Below are 15,295 nucleotides of genomic sequence, written 5' to 3'. Positions count from 1 at the left end.
CCTTTCCGCTCCATCACCCTGGTAATAGAGAGCCCGCCAAGGCCATTAAATGACTACCCATGGACCACAGAACTCTACGAAGCTGCCAGGTCTAAACAAACTCCACTGGGACCTCTTTATAGCTTCTTGAAAGCCAGCAGCCATCCAATAAATTTTAAAATACACAGGCACACACATTCACATACACACATCATTAAGCTGAAAAGAAAAACTGGTTCAAAGGAACTGACTATTTACTTTTTGTTAATAGGCCTGGCCTGTCCAAGGACATGTCTAGTGACATCCATTCAGGCCTCTGCCTGCCCTGGGAGGGATTCTGTGAAGCCCACGTTCTTTTGGCTCAAGACTGAAGCGACTTAGCAGGAGCAGCAGCAGAAAGTGGAGGAAGAAGGGTGCTGACCCTTGGGCAATCAGGCCTGGGGAGGCAGAGGGCCTATGACCATTAGGCCTCAAGGGGGTGAAGGGAGAAGGGCAGGAAGAATAACCCATCACTGCATGAGGAGCACCCAGGTTGGAACCTCTGTCTTTGAGCTCAGCAAAGTACTCTCCTTGCCATGACCACAGTCCCACCTAGCATCCCAAGGCCAGGTGAGAGCCCAACCCTCAGCCACACCGTAAACAGACCAGCTGAAAGCAAAGCCAGGAAGGGGGTACCAAACCCCTCGAGGGCTCCCCCCAACTTCATCCTGCTTCCCAGGTGGCTTTTAGTTTACAGGAAGCATCTCTTCCTGGATGCCTCCCTCAGAACCTCCAAATTATTACCCAAATCCACAATGGGCACAGTGATTAGGAATTCCATATCAAGGGCTTCACTTGTAGGCTCTGAATAGTCTCTCCTAACCAGAGTGTTGCTGCCATGGCTGAGGGTTTTATTATCCTGAGAATACAAATCATACTGCAACCCCAGTCTCTGGGAGGCAGAGATGCTGACTTCCACACCGTCCACCCAGAGAAAGTTCCCATCCTTTGCTGGGGGATCGGAAAGGATTTCATTGCACATGCTATAACTACTGTCAGTGTAAACAGTTGGCGACTCTGCAGGGAATGACTTTGATGGGGGGTGGGAATCCCCACTCCCATATGAGCTATATTTTGGCCCCGATCCCTCTCAAGACTTGAACAGCAGCATTTACCATCCAGAGTGTGTAAAAGCCCCTAGAAACATCAGTAAAAGTGCTCTGTCTCCTAAGCTACTTTCCTGGGTTAGGGCTTGCAAGCCTCCTCTCAAGGCACAGGGACCCGATGTTTTGGGTTCCCGGGGACTGGTACCCAGGACAATGGAAATGGTTCCCTCCTCAAGGGCCTGGCTTTCAGGGACAACTGTGAAGTCGTGTCAAGCTGATTAAGAGGAAACCTTTCCTTCGGGTACAACTCGAGAAGAGTGTTTCACCCAGAAGGAAGCCGTGGGGGCGAAAGCAAATCAATGAAGGATTTGCAGATAGATGTTCTCTGGGCCCAAGTACAATTTACAAAATGCAATGGAAAAGAAGATAAATCTCCTCCCTCTCTCTGCCAGCCTACAGCATATTCCTGAAGAAAAACAACTCTTTGCCACAGAACCTTAGCCTCAGCAAGAAGTGAGTTTCCTCAAAAGGCACAGGGAAAGGGTTACGAATTCCTGAAATCCTACAGCAAGCGTTTTAATCGAGCAGCATCTAGAGTAAAGGGGACGGGAGGTGCCAGCATGGTGTTCCTGCCGGGACAATGTACAGAGAGAAAGTTCTATGCAATGAGTTTTCCGATAACACTGGGGCACGACCATCGTCAGACTGACAGAGAGTGGCAGGTCATCGATTTAAGAAGCAAGTCAAAGTCAGGCTTATGCCCTTTTCATGCTGACCCAAGGGAGGGGACCCAGCCAGGCAGGAAGTGGTTTGGCAGCAGCCCGAGCTTGAAGAAACACGTTCCCTGGCTCCCCCAAGCCACTTGGGCAGCTAGGTGAAGCCAGGGCCAGAACAAACACATTGGGAGTTCCCTCCAGACCCCGGCCCCTCCCCTTCCTCCAAAACCCATGAAAACTTGATTTGTCTCAACTAAACACAAGCTGGGAAATTGGAGAGGCAGAGGGGAAGCGGGAAAGAAAGGGGGGCCAGGCAGCGTCCATGCAGTCAGTTGTGTTATTGATTTAGAGCCACACAAGCCCCAGAGTGCCATTGACAAGGATCATACCTCCTGCTGATCTCGGGGGAAATTCTCCAAGATCCATGGCTGGGAGTTAAGGAGAATCTCTAAGCCATCAGGAAGAAGCGGAGCACTGCAGCTCCTCAGAATGATGGACCAGGGCGAGCTTTAATTAACAGGGTCTGATGCCTCTTCTTTTTTGGTAACTGAGCAGATTTAAAGGGCTAGAGTCCCAATTTGGAGGGTGCCGGTGCTGCTCCTGCTGCCGCCTTTGCTGCTGCTCCGGCCGCTGCGCCCGGCTGCCGGAACAGTTTCCTGCAGAACCTCTCTCTTCAGCAAGGGAGTGGAGCAATGAAGGTGGAGAGGTGCAGCCAGGAACCCCAGGGGGTCATGGGCTACGTGGCCTGTATCAGAACTGCAGGACTGTGGACCCAGGCTGCTGCCCATCCGAGTGAGTGCCACGTCCTACACACGGTCTCCCAGCCCGGGGAGAAGGGCTGGGCTCCTGGTGTGCAGGTGCCTGGAGGAACCCCCTCTCCAGACGTGGGACTGGAGGGACAGTGCCAGAGAAGCGAGCAGCATTGGCTCTGCTGTGTGTGTCCCTCCTGAGAGGACCGCTTGGTGACAGCCACCGTGTATGCTGCACACACACACCCTGCTCGTGAATACACATATCTGTCCATGTACACATGCATGCCTGCTCATGTACACACACACATACCTGCACATGTACACACGTCCGCCCAGGTACACACATATCTGTCCATGTACACACATGCCTTCCCGGGTACACATACGTGCCTGCCCAGGTACACACACACCTGCCCAGGTCCATACATGCCTGTCCAAGTACACACACATGCCCATCTTCCAGACACCCAGGTACAAAGACCCATGACCTGCAGTGAGTCAGACATCCTGTCCCTATACCTGTATTTTACAGGCAGATCAACAAGGGAAATAGTTGTAATACAGAGGGAGCCTGGGGCAAGGTAGTAGGGTACAAGGTTGGGGGTCCCTACCACGTGCTGCCTTTTGGGGAGCAGAGCTCTGTGTCAGGGAGAGTGTCAGTTCAAGACCATGAGCCCTAAAGCCCCTCTAGTCATACAGCCTCTCTCCACCCACTTCTACTGTCTGTTTGTGAAGCCTCACCTTGGATAAGACCTCACAGTTTCATCCTCACACTCACCTATCCTGGGCTTGGCATCCTTACAATAGTTGATATAGTTGATTTTCTCTGTGATACTTCAGCCAATATAGTAGCACCTTGTGCAATATTTTTAATACCACTTTCCCCCAGTAAGCAGTCCAAAGACATCCAGCCAACTGGAGCTCAGCAAACTCAGGGCCCAGCTCTTGGAGATGGGGGGACCTGAGCTGCTGGATGGGGTGAACATCAGACCCCGCCCAGCTCTGCCACAAGCACAGGTGTGACCCTCTCCTCATCCTGAGCCTGGATTTTCTCATCTGCAAAATGACCAGGTTAAACCGAGCCAGCAGCACGCTTCCCAGAGAGGGCAAGCAAAGAGGGAGCCATGTGGACTCTCAGAAAGCAAGCTCCGCTATCCAAACACCAAGCTGGACCACATCTACTTGGTGGATAGGGATGGCACACTGCAGAGGGCATCCACTAAAAAAATCTCGAGAACGCTGTGTGGAGTTATCTCCAAGGGCCTTCGAGTTAATGAGGGATGGAGTGGGGTGGACACACTCTCCTGATCACAGCCTCTCCTCTGAGCCAGAGGTCCTGCCCGGAGCCAGCTCTTGCTGGCCAAGGTCAGGAAGAGACCACTTGCAATTCCAGCTGCAGCTCAGGTAAGACCACTGACAGTTCCAGGCTCGCCCACCAGTCCAGCCAGTCTCTTTGCTCCCACTGTGCCCCTGCCCAGCACCCTCTTCTCACCCTCAGACTCCACTCCCTTAAGCCCCCTGGCAATATAAACCCTGGTCCCAGCAAAGACCCTGCTATATCTCCCATGCAGATAGCAATTTCACATAACTTCCTGTCTCCATCCTCCAGGGAGATGTGCATATGGCAGTTTCTCTCTCCTTGAAAGAGAGCAAGCAAGAAAAGCAGAGAGGTCAGGGTTGGGGAATGAGGTAGGGAATGTGTGCCTAGCACAAAGAGGGTTCCCCCGGACTCACAGCCCCAGAGCCTTTTGACACCTCAGGACACCTCTGAGGTTGGTGGCCTCTGTTGTCAATAGAGCTGGTGCAGCAGCTCTAGAAACCAAGAAACTCAAGAAACCACACAATAAAAAAGCACTGGAGGGGACAGCCTCCTACTAGCAATTCTTGAGGGTCTCTTTCCCAGTTTTCATGAATAAGATTAAGTCCTACATTTTTGAGATTGGCAACAAAGAGAGTGCTTCCATGGGAGGAACGGTGGCCTCCATACCCTCACTCAGGGAACCCCAGGTACTCTCCCCCCGGACCATACTACACCTTGACAGCCTCATGGCCCTGGGTGCCCTGTGATGCCAAATGCCAACAGTTCATGTCTTCCCCAGGAACAAAGGGCTATGAACCCAGACAGGAAGCTAGGCCCCCAGGGCCGAGCTCTGCCACTGCCCCCAGCTGGCCCTTAGGAGGGGAGGTCATCCCAGCCCCCACCACGGGGAAGTGCCTCGTGATGATGCTCACCCCTCCAAGTCCAAACAGAAGAGACCATGGTCTAGAAAGAAGGGTGGCCCCCCCATTCCACCAGTCTGAGGTCCACCATTTCTATCCCTTTGCTGCAAATGATGACCTGCCTTTTCTCCAGTGATTGACAAATGGGAAAGTCCAGTCTCTTCATTACTAGCTGCAGAAGCTTAACTTTATCTGACTTCTGCAAGATAAGCTTATCAGAATACCATTCAGGAAGCCTCACTCTGTAGACAGTGGGAATGATTCCATGGAGCCTTGAAACTGGCCTGGCCCCAAATCTGCTTTTGTGAATCTGGTTATTCACCCTGGCCCCTCTGCACAGGCCAGCTGCAGACGCTCTGCCATTCTGGGACTTGGCTCTCAAGACCACTGTCACCAGGCACCCCTGGCCCCTGGCTTCCAGTTTGTTCAGCCAAAGGAGGACTCAAGGGAGATGAGAAAGCCAGGAGTAGATAAAAAAAAGCCAGGAGGGAGAAAATGCAGAGAGATGGCTCCCGCCCCCAGATTTCTTTGTTCCTGCTAAGACCAGACCTCACTGCATCCCTTCAAAGGTCTAGCACCAGCTTTGCTGGCCCCACAGAGGTATCAGCAGCTGGGTCCTGCTCCACTGCAATCAGACCACTAGCCATCCACCCTACCCCACTCCTCCCCACTCCCATGTCCCCTTGCCTGTGGTCCTGCTGGGTTGATGCCTCCGTCAGGGCCCCCCTTAGTACAGGTAAGACCACCTCTTCTCTTGTGTTCCCCAGCCCTAGAGATGGTAGCTGTTCTCGCAGTGATTAATTCTTGGACTGTTTCAGCTTTCCAGTTCCTGTGTAACTAATCCTCTGTGTTAAATACCATCTGTTTGAAATATCTAGTGTGGTTTTGTTTTCCTGACTGGACAGGAATTTTCCTTGGAGATCCCAAATTGGAGTGTTCTGATAGTCATGTCCAAGTCAGAGTCTGAACATTCTGGCACACAGCACACATTTTGGAAATCAGTGTTAACATTTGTAGGTTAAAAGAAATTACAAGAGAAGGAAGAAAGTTCTAAGAGCGTTCTTCATGCTGGAGCCCACAAGCACAGCCTTATGTTACATATTTGTCATTTATTACACCAAATTTGCAGATATCAAAAAGAAGAGAAAATACTGCTGGTCTAATGTTAGATCTACTGAATTCAAAATAAAAGATACTTCAGGGCAACTTAGGAAGTCAACCTCAGAATGGAACTGAATGTCAGCCCAGGACTTGGGGTAACTTACACAATTGTTCTGCCTCCTGTTTGACTATGTTAGGTGCATTGGGTGAATCTTAGTATGTTTCACTAATATTTTGGAACTTGAGTGATGTAGGCTATTAGGGAATTGGAGAGCCTTAATTCATCTCTCATTTCATCCCCTTGGGGGTCTGATCTGAGAACAGAGAGCAAGACAGAATTATTCCTCTTCTACGGGCAGGGGTGAAAATGTGAGGAAAGGAGGAAAACTGTTTTTGCAGTCCATCACATCATCTTGACCTCTGCCCACTCTCCCAGGATGCCACTCCAGCATGGTCAGCGTGTACTACCCTGGAGATATGGGTCTGTGCAGCCGTCCCTCTCCACTCCCAATGCAGCAACGCCATGCAAGCCCTTTTCTCTCTCAGCTGTTGTCCTACAAGAAATTTCTAAATGAATCCCTCTCCTTTCCTCCATTCACCAATGACGCCCAGTGTCCTGCAAGGCACTGGAGATATGGGGGCAGACAGCGTAGACGCAGCCCAGCCTTTGGGGAGCCCAGAAGCTTGAGAAAGACAAATACCAACCGCAAAAGGGAACAAAAGCAAAGAACAAGAAACACCCAGGGCGATCGCCTGCTTTCATCTGAGGACCAACATATCTGTGGGAATAGGGGAAGGCTCCTGAGGAGGGACCTGGAGGACCCTTCAGGTTGATGTTGTGACAGGGGAGGGATGGCTCTCGACAGACAGAAAAGGCTCTAAGGCACCAGGCACAGGCAAGGAGGATGCCAACACTGACCAAGCAGAGGCACTGGTGTGTAGTCAGAGGGAGAGGCAAGTAAGCAAGGGACTCCCATGAAGCCTGCAGGCTTCACAGTCAGGGAAGGGAAAGCTGCTGCAGGGCTAAGCTGGATCGTTACATGGTGAGAAGTCCCTTTAAAAACTGTCCATCAATATGCAATAGCTAAGGAATCTGCTGTACAATCCAAGTCAGCAATGAAGAAAACGTGAACAAGGCTTGACAATCAGAGCACAGGTAGTCAATGGGTCCAGAATACAAAACATTTGTTACTCGTGGTGTTTGAGATAAAACCAAACTTCTTGATCTACCTAAAAGGCCCTTTGTCAACTGCTGACACCAATCTACCTTTCATCCCCTCTCATCTCCTCCCAGCCCCCTCCTCCTGCGGCTGCTGCTGCTAAGTCGCTTCAGTCGTGTCCGACTCTGTGCGACACCATAGACAGCAGCCCACCAGGCTCCCCCATCCCTGGGATTCTCCAGGCAAGAACACTGGAGTGGGTTGCCATTTCCTTCTCCAATGCATGAAAGTGAAGTCGCTCAGTCGTGTCTGACTCTTCTCGACCCCATGGACTGCAGCCTACCAGGCTCCTCTGTCCATGGGATTTTCCAGGCAAGAGTAATGGATTGGGGTGCCATTGCCTTCTCCGCAGCCTCCTCCTAACAGACATCAATTGGCTCCAGCCACATGAAACCACTTGCAACTCCCAGAAGAGGCCAGCCTCATGCATCGAGGCTTAGTGCAGCTATTTCTCCAGCCTGGAATGTCCTTCTTTGCTGCCTTAGTGAACTCCTACTTATCCATCAAAGCCCTACCCTGATGTCACCCTCTCTGGAAAACTTCTACCAAGGATCACCTTTCCTCCCACCTTCCCTCCAGCAGAGAGGGGGTCCAACCTCTCCTGTAACATCCCCTCCCTGGATAGCTACATGACTGTCTCCCAAGAACAGCCGTAGGTGTCCTCCTATTCTTAGGGCTGGTACAGATTCTACTTTAAATGAACTAGCGAATATATTTCCACATTAACAAGCTTAGCTCCCTAGTGTAAAATGGAAACTTTGTAAAACTCACATCTATGAAGTTCAAATAAAATGTCAATAATCTGGGATCCACTAACGGCCTACAATCAAGGGATAGTCTGCTCAATAAACAAATAGTTGTCTTGGGATGGTAGTCCAGTGGCTAAGACTCCATGCTCCCAATGCAGGGGGCCCAGGTTCAATCCCTGGTCACATGCCACAGCTAAAGATCCCACATGCCACAATGAAGACCAGCACAGCCAAATAAATAAATAACTTTTTAAAAAATAAATAAATTGCTGTCTTATTTGTTAGAATAAATCACAAGTAATGATTTATTGATTTTCTCATTTTCTGCACATTAGTCAATTTTCTAGAGTGGTTTCAATATGTTCCTGCCAGCAGAAGTAGGCTAGACCCACCCAGTCCAAGAACCAGAGGCCCCTGCTCCTATAGAGCTATCAAAACAAAGTACATGCATAGGGTCCCAATTTAAAGGCAGTGTCCCAACTTGGCACAGCATCCACGAGTATGGGATATGGGTGTGCAAGATTTGGAGCCTCTAGCTTACAAAAGTGCCAAAATCAGGGGACTTCCTTGATGGTCCAGTGGTTAAGACTCTGCCTTCCAATGCAGGGCGTGCAGGTCCAATCCCTGCTGTCAGGGAACTAAGATCTCATATGCCATGCAGTGCCAAAAAAAAAATAAAAGTGCCAAAGTCCAAACGTCAACATACAGCCTTCTCCCCGGAAGATAAAAAGACGTCCCCCTCATTCCTCGGTGATAAAGCAGAGATGCAGATCCCCAAGCTTACTGCCCCAGGATTTTTGTGAGCCCATGGGATCAACTGCATAAATGTAAGGTCTTGGTTGAAGTCTTTTCTTGAGTCCCAGCTCTAACTTCTTGATCAGCTCTTAGGCCCTGTTCTCTGACACATCATGGCTCAGCCTCCACGGCCACATTTACCTGGTGGATGTGGATGGTGGATCAGATGTTGCTTTTCCCCCCACCCCAATCCCCCACTACAGAGTACAGAGCTTTGCTTTCCTTAATCACTGGTGTAGCTGAATTCTGCTTCACCACCCTGAAGTTAGAGGGCTCAGAGGATCTTGAAATTAGCAGATGGGCAGACTACTTTGTTCTCTCCAAGCAGCCAAATTCCTCTCTCCAGCTCCCCTCTCACTCCTCCTTCCTTCTCTCTGTCCCATTCCAGGGTTGAGAGGGTGGCACACCTGTGCCACAAACACCCTATAAGAGGGCATGACACACTCAAAGCATGAACTGGGCACACGAGAAGTTATCAGTGAAATCTGTTCCCAGATGGCAGGGGTTCAGGGCCTCAGGAGCCCCCTCTAAGTCCAGACACAGGGGTGCAGCCTGGGCAGACTCTGGGCCCCAAGCTCTCACTGGCTAACACGGTGGCCTGGGGAGGCAGGGAGACAGCCCCAGGTGAACTTTCTGGAGGTGATGAAGGGCTCACAGCTTGATGGATAGTTTTGCTCTGTCCACCTGACCTTGGGCATCAGCACAGCTGGCCATCCTGTCCAAGCCTCTAGGAACAGAGCAGCCTTGCAGGGTGCTCTGGACCATGGATATCTGTGCATCAGTGCCACCTCCCTAAATCACACTGCTGCCACTTGGCAAGGCCATCTACCAACATACAGAGACCCAACTTCCTCATAGCTGGACCAGATGCCAAACTCAACAATGAAACCATTGGCTTCTAAGAAAACAAACCAGTCAGACAAGGCTATGTGTACAGATGCTAGCTGTGACCAGAATTGAAGCAGAGCAATGTCTACAGCCCAAGGATCCTGGCTCCAAACACAGAAAACCCCCTGCAGAGAGAGGGCTACAGTCAAGCCGCGAGACTCCAGGCAAAGGGCAGCCCCGCCAGGGGCACAAGGGGCCTCTACCCAGTCCTACCTCCAGGGTCTTTTCTGGCCAAGAGGTGGGAGCCTTACAAGGGAGCTTGAGTGGGGAATGAATCAGGAGCTTCCAGGATGGCCCAAAGTACCCACTCCCCTTCCCAAACCAAAGACCCCCATGTGGCGCACTTCAGTCCAGCTCACTGCCACAGGCCACTCTGAGACTTCCCTGGCCAGAGTCCTTGTTAATCCCTATGCAATTTCAACACATCTGATGCACACTTATCTTTGAAAGTCAGAAAACACAAAGAATCTTTTCAAATGCCACTATCCAAGGGTCACCACCAAGAAAATGTATTTATTGCCAATGAGCACCTGGCAAAAGCTTTCTTTCCCACCACCTGCTTCTTTATAAACTGTGACCAGGCACTAAAGTGATTGGGTTCTGAGCCTCTCCTGGAGGATCCAGCATGCTTGCACCCCACCTGCCAAGCCAGCAGGGGCAGAGGCTGGGCCACAAAGGCTCAATACCTGCTTGGGTAGGCTGTCTGTGGAGGTCAAGACCAGAGCCCCCTTCATCTGCCTTCTCAGGTTCAGGAACTAGCACATTTACAGGCTGGTTAAAGACCAACCTGGAGCCAACTACCATTTCTTCTAGAAACTCGGAGAACTCCAAGAATCCAAGGACAGCTCAGAGGGGAACGAGGAAGATCACTGCAGGAGGATCACTACAAGTGCAGTGGAGTGGAGGATCACTAAAGGAAAAAAACATGGCAGGCCCTGAGACTGCTGAATCTGCATTGGTGAGGAACGGGACAGACCTGGTCTCTTACTGAGTCCCTGCCTCATTGTTGGTTACAGCTAACTGTCCCCACCCTCCACTACCCCAGGGGCACTGTGCAGAAGGGGTAAATGCTCATATGGTCTCCCTTCCACCTTGAAAACCAGTGATGTCAAGGGCTCTGCTGTGTCTTTGTACAACCATGAATAGATGGTATCTCTTGATTGGGTTCTGTATGCAACTGGACTCAGGGACACAGCTAAAAGCTAGGGCAAAGAAGGTAAAATATTACTTGACAAAATAATAAAAACACCAGCCTTATTTTGTATATTATTGTCCCCAGCCAAGGTAGACCACAAGACCCCTCAACAGTAGTAAGAATAAAATGAGTCTCTCCCTTGAATTCATGTTATAATAGTGGCCAAATAGCAATATTAGGCATATCCATCTCAAGAGCATCCCACTACTAGCCCATTCCTTCATGCTAATCCCACATATTCCTGGCTTTTTCATCTTGCCCTCTGTTTCATGAAGCCAAGTTCCCACCAAGTCCGTTAGCTAATTACTCCTAAGCCATCTGAGATTGTTCATTGAACTTGGCAGAGCAAAGCCCACTCTAGACTCTCCAGTGCAGCCATCCCAGGTAAGAGTGTAGCCTGAATGACTCCAGCTTTGGGAAGAACACACTGGAGCCAAGTCAGAGCATCATCCCAAGCTCCCTCCTCAACCACAGGAAGAACCATGAGGGTGGCTTGCGGCTCTCACTTGGATTCCAAAGTTCTGGTCCTTGGGATGGACACCATCACATGGCAGAAGTGTTGAGGGTGGAAGCCACCAACACCCTACAGCCCAAACTGGGGTCCATCTCATACCTGAGAATCTCTTGGCAAGAAATCAAGAGTGGTACACCTATGGCAACACCAAGGCTTTCCAGGAACCACCAATCCCTCTAGAGTTCTCCACATCTTCCTAAGGTCAGAGAGAAATAGCCATGGATACCTCTGTCCAGCTAATGCTTCAGAGGTTATTAAACCAAATTATCCTGGACAAGGCACAGGAGGGCATCTGAGATGTCTCTCTAGTGTCTTCAGAACTTGATAGAGAGAAGAGAATTTGGGGATCAGGGTGCAGACGGATACTCTCCTGGATAACTTTTATTTGCTCTTCATGGCGCCACCCAGACATCACCTCATCCAGGAAGTCTTCCTTCATGTACAAGATTAGGCCCCCATTCTCTGTGCTCTATAAGCATCATGTACATCCCCTTTTAGATTTATTACACCACATTTTAAATTTCCAGTGGCCCTTCTGCTCCCAAACACAGCCTAGGGGCTGTGTCTTACTCACCCCTATGGGAAGCTATATCCATGACCTCCTGCATCTGCCATGGGCCTGGCTACTCCCAACCCAAAACTTGATCTTTAAGACCTGGTTTGTGTCTATCCACACCAAGATTAATAGCTTTCCTCTCACCCCCAGCCTTAATTGCTGCAACTAGGGGAAAATTAGAAGTGGAAATTAAAAACAGAGCTCTTCAAGGCCACACCAATAGAAGAGGGTTTTGTAATGCCACAGTCAAGGTTGGGAAAGAGACAGACACTCTTCTAGCATAATAAAGTCCAAAAATTATGCTAGCAGGAAGACATGAATCTTATATGTAGATCACTGAAGTCTGTGGGCAGGAGAAATACTTGCAGTATAAGTGATTTGTTGTTTAAAAGAGTTTGCAATGATCATAGAGGAACAGAAAGAAAAAGCAAGCTTCCGCCCAGAGGGCAGGGTCCCCTCCCTTCTCTTGTCTGACTGCCAGGCTCCAAGTCTCCCCCTCACTCTGAACAGCAAGAAAATGAATGGGGACTCTTAATACTGATGAGGAGCTGGGACACCCCAACCAAGGGAATAGACCCCACCCAGGCAAGGAGAAAAGCAAAATAGAGTAGAATGAGGATGAGAAACAGGTCCAAGTGGGAGAGCTGGTCAGCCAAGAGGACATCCACTTGGGGACCAACAACTTTCATAAGTCTGGTCAGGGGGACACCTGGTTCACACGGTGCAAGGGTTTGACACTCTTAGTTTGGGGCCACCATGCTCACCCCTCAGCCCATTGCCACCTCAGTTCTGTATAGTTTAGATTTTATCACAGGGACATGGATTGAAGAAAAGACTGAACTTCCCGTGAGGTTGCGTGTGAAGGTATGTTTGCACACAAGTGTGAACAAGTGCTTGCCTGGCAAAGTAAGAGAAGGAACTAGTCCCCCATCCCCAGGTCAATAGCAGGCTCCAAAGACAACTATTGGGTCACTAATGTAGGTAAGAGGGCCCCCGGAAGAGGGCACCCAGCCACAAGGAAGTACATGGTCTAGTGTATATTTATAATTGAGTACAGAAAATGCTTTGTAAGAAGTGCAAGATGCTTTGAGGACACAGAGAAAGGGCACCTTAGGACTTGGGAAGGCTCCCTACGGAAGGTGATGTCTGTGTTAAGCTCTAAAGATCAGGCAGAAGTTAGCCAGAAGCATGTCCATGAAATGTCCCCCACCTTTACCCTCAGAGAACAGCTACAAGCCCTCTTGTGGGTCGCAGATAAGGAGATCAGCGTGGGTCACACCTACCTCAGATGTGCAGAGCCAGTCTAGTCCCTTGGTGAGGCCCCAGAGCCCAGACCCTCTTACTTACCTGTGTCCCGGAAGGTGGTTTCAATCCCTTTTCCTGGAGCTGCCAAAGTGGTCCTAATCCTGCCAGCTGCGCTAAGAAAAAGGATTTGCAGTGTCTGCAGAGCTGGGGAGCCCCAATCCAGAGCTGGCCCTGGCCTGGCCCCTTGGAGCCCACTGAAGGCATGCCAGACCCTGGCAAGGCCAGCTGCTCGGGCTCCAAGAGGAAGAAGAGAGCCGCGAGCTCCCTGGATCCCCGCCAGGCTCGCCAGCCAGACAGACAGGTGGAGGAGGAGTTGGAGAGAGCCTGATAAAACCTCCAGAGGATCAGCTTAACTCAGGGGAAGCCCAGGGGGCTGACCTAAGGAGCCAACTGCAGAACCCCACCCAGGCAGGAGTGGGTGGATCTCACCCTCTCTTACACACACCCTGAGTAGAGTCCTAAGGGACTGGCTGTTGTCTCACTCTAATCTTTTTTTCTTTTAAATATATCTTTATTGAAGTAAAATTCACACAACATAAAATTAACCTTTTTAAAGTGAGGAATTCAGTAGCATTTAATATATCCACTATGTTATACAACCACCACCTCTATCTAGTTGCAAAATGTTTTCATGGATCACAAAAGGAAACCCTTCCCATTTCTTCCCACCCCCAGCCCTTGACAACCACAATCTGTGTTCAATCTCCATGGATTTGCCTATTCTAGATATTTCATATAAATGTAATCATATAATACGTGACCTTTTGCATCTGGTCTCTTTCATAATGTCTTCAAGGTTCAAGGCATAATGTCTTCAAGGTTCATCTACTTTGTTGTACCAGGTATCAGTACTTCATTCCTTTTTATGACCAAATAATATTTCATTGTATGTATACCCATAATTTGTTTATCCATTCATCCACTGATGGACATTTGGACCTTTTGGGATTGGGTACAAGTATTTGAGACCTGTTTTCATTTCTTTGGTGTATAGATCTAAGAGAGAAATCACTAGGTTATATAATAATAATATGTTTAACTTCTTGAGGAATCACCAGTGATTCCCACATTGACTGAACCATTTGACATTCCCACCAGCAATGTACATGAGTTCCAAATTCTCCACATTCTCACCAACAATATTTTTTTTTCTTAATAGTTATATCATTGTGACTGTGAAGTGTGATCTTGTTGGGGTTCTGATTTACATTTTTTTGAATATACTAATTTTATTTTTGTTTGATTTGGCTGCACCAGGTCTTAGTTGTGGCACATGAGATCTTCCGTGTGGCTTTGGGGATCTAGCTCCCCAACCAGGAACCAAACTCAGGCCATCTGAACTGGGAGTGCAGAGTGTCAGACAAAGGACCACCAGGGAAGTCCCTGCATTTCTGTAATGACTGATGACGCTGAGCATCTTTTCATGCGATTGTTGCCCATTTGAATATCTTCTTTAAAGAAATGTCTATTCAAATCCTTTGCCCATTTTTAAATTGGATTGTCTTTTGCTGATGAATGATAAGAGTTCTTTATATATTCCAGACCCTTATCAGAGACGTGATTTGCCAGTATTTTCTCCCATTCCGTAGGCTGTCTTTTCATTTACTTGATAATGTTCTTTAATGCACAGTTTTAAATTTTGATAAAATCCAATTTATCTATTTTTTTCTTTTGTTTTTTGCACTTTTTGTGTCATATATAAGAATACATTGCCAAATACAAGGTCATGAATATTTACTCCTTTTCTTTCTTCTATGAGTTTTATGTTTTAGCATTTATATTCAGGTCTTTGATCCACTATGAGTCAATTTTGGGGCTTCCCAGGTGATGCTAGTGGTAAAGAATCCACTTGCCAACGCAGGGGATGTAGGAGACCCAGGTTCAATCCCTGGGCCCAGAAGATCCCCTGGAGGAGGGCATGGCAACCCACTCCAGTATTCTTGCCTAGAGAATTCCATGGACACAGGAGCCTGGCTGGCTATAGTCTATAGAGTCACAAAGAGTCGGACATGACTGAAGCAACTTAGCATGCATGCACAAGTTAATTTTTGTAGAGATAGGGAGGTCCAAATTCATTCTTTTCCCTTTTCTTTTTTAAAACACAGTAGAACTTTCTCACTTAATGGATGCCCTAAATGAGTGTTTATGATTGGTAGGTAGCTCTTCTTCAAGGGGTGGTGATAGGGACAGAATAGGATGACCAAATATTTAGCTCAGAAA

General features: G+C 48.8%; 1 protein-coding gene across 3 annotated transcripts in view; it reads right to left on the bottom strand.

The window, feature by feature from the left end:
- Positions 1-13,372, bottom strand: part of CALN1 (calneuron 1) — a 512,378-nt gene extending 499,006 nt beyond the window's left edge. For all 3 annotated transcript variants that reach the window (XM_055562459.1, XM_055562457.1, XM_055562458.1), the window contains exon 1: positions 13,118-13,372. The gene's annotated coding sequence lies outside the window, so the exon portion shown is untranslated. The remainder of the gene's footprint in view (positions 1-13,117) is intronic.
- Positions 13,373-15,295: the final 1,923 nt, after the last annotated feature.

This window comes from Bubalus kerabau, chromosome 23, assembly GCF_029407905.1.
Source record: "Bubalus kerabau isolate K-KA32 ecotype Philippines breed swamp buffalo chromosome 23, PCC_UOA_SB_1v2, whole genome shotgun sequence".
Taxonomy (NCBI): domain Eukaryota; kingdom Metazoa; phylum Chordata; class Mammalia; order Artiodactyla; family Bovidae; genus Bubalus; species Bubalus kerabau.
This window is presented reverse-complemented; position numbering and strand designations above follow the sequence as displayed.